The sequence below is a fragment of the Sturnus vulgaris genome, chromosome 7, assembly GCF_052056855.1.
Source record: "Sturnus vulgaris isolate bStuVul1 chromosome 7, bStuVul1.hap1, whole genome shotgun sequence".
NCBI classification, from domain to species: Eukaryota; Metazoa; Chordata; class Aves; order Passeriformes; family Sturnidae; genus Sturnus; species Sturnus vulgaris.
In genome coordinates, this window is record NC_142249.1 from 22,003,727 (window position 1) to 22,005,780 (window position 2,054).

Sequence of the window (2,054 nt, forward strand, 5' to 3'; positions counted from 1 at the left end):
TTTCAAGTACTCTACTTTGCTTAATCTACTTTCAACTCCTGCTTCAGCACTTTCATCAAAACCACAGAAAGAACCCTTTTTGAGCATGAAGACCAATTTCTCACCCAATTTCTCATTCTCACAGCAAATTACAAGGTAGGTCCATTAAGGCTAAAACAATAATAGTTAGTGTAAGTGGAAGAAAAAGCTGAGTAATCATTGATATACTACTTTTTGTTTGTTTTTAAGTAAGTAGTAACTGAAATCTGTGGACAAACTGAAAATAAGCTATTGCATAACTAAGTTCTGAAAAACACAGAAGAGACCAGCACAGAATCTGGAATATTCAGCAGCACATCTAGAATGAAGGAAACACACAACTGTCTTGGTTTTGGCTGGGATAGAGTTAATTTCCTTCTTAGTAGCTGGTTCAGTGCTGTGTTTTGGATTTACTATGGGAATCATGCTGACAACACACTGTTGTTTTGGTTGTTGCTAAGTGGTGCTTACCCATAGTCAAGGACTTTTCAGTTTCCCATGCTCTGTCAGTGAGAAGCTGCACAAGGAGCTGGGGGAGCAGGGCCAGGACAGCTGACCCGGACAGGCCAAAGGGATATTCCACAGCCTGGGAGGGCACATTGGGAACAGAAACTGGGGGAGCTGGGGAGACTGGGGAGGGGCTGATCACTGCTCGGGGCTGGGCTGAGCATCCCTCAGCAAGTGGTGAGCAGTGTATTGTACATCACTTGTTTCTCCTGGACTTCATTCCTTTCTCTCTCCTTTCATTACACTTATAATAATTTAGTATTGCTATATTGTATTTTGTTTCAATTATTAAATTGTTCTCCTCTCAACTCATGGGGTTTAATTTTTGAGCAGGGTGTTGGAGTGCACAGGCTGCTCTTAATTGCCAGGTGGGGTGAAACAATGACAACAACCTAAAACCCAAAAGTAACACATATATATATGTTATATATGTATGACCTGTAAACCAGACAACTTAAACCTTAAACTGGACCCACCAGTCCTCAGACGTCTTTGTGCCCCTGTGGAAAACAATAGGCCAAGATCCCAAACATGAACATCTTAGACACCTATCAAATATCCATCACTAAAGCCGGGCTCCTGAGAACTGAAGTATATTACTTTGTACATTTTAGGCAACACACTGTTCAAAGCAACCTTCTACAATACAGTAAAGTAGGGGAGGCAAGGAAAGAAGTACACAAGAGAAATTTTTGTAAACCAGCAGCCTGAAAACAGGCAAGACCAAAATCTTCAGTTAAGGAAATAAAAGGTAGCGACATCATGAAATGTCTGTAAGAAAATGAGAATAACATTGCATAGAAAACAGATACAGCAACTGCAGACTACTGAGCTACACCTCAGACATCTGCAACTGATGTGCTGTGAAAGTTGATCTAATCTGTCAGCTATTAAAGAACTTAAGCTAAATATGACCTCAGTTTAATAGCAGACTACATCAGAATTTCCAACCTTTTCTGGGATATAAGAATAAAAACATTTGGCATGAAAACACATTATTTAACTTTAATGAGACTTACTTTTAATACCTTTATATGCACAGTCCAACACTTGGGGCTCATCTCACTGTCAGAGGTAAAGAGAAAGACTGCATGTTCACAAAAAATTATTTGGAACTACTTAGACAGAATAATCTGTTTAAGAGTTAAAATGGACATAGATGCTTCCTTCCAAACTGTAAGAGATCATACTACAGATATAGATGAGAATGAAAAGGTAAAATCAGTGTATACATGTATATACCATTCTGTGGGCTGTGCATTGCAGCAGAAACCAAGGAGGAAAAAAGGCTGACCAAGGGGCTGACTCAGAGCTGTCAGCATAGAAAATCAAATCGGCTCTGTACAGAGTGGCAGCAGCACACTGTCAGGGCAGTAGTCAGAATGTTTTTCTTTAAACAAAAGAGCAACATCCTTACAGCTTTTCAGAAGAGAAAGGGTCTGACCAGCCAAAGGCTGAAACTTACACTTGCATCTACGCTCTCCAGGCCTGATGACACACAGGCCAGCAGAATACATGACACAAATTAG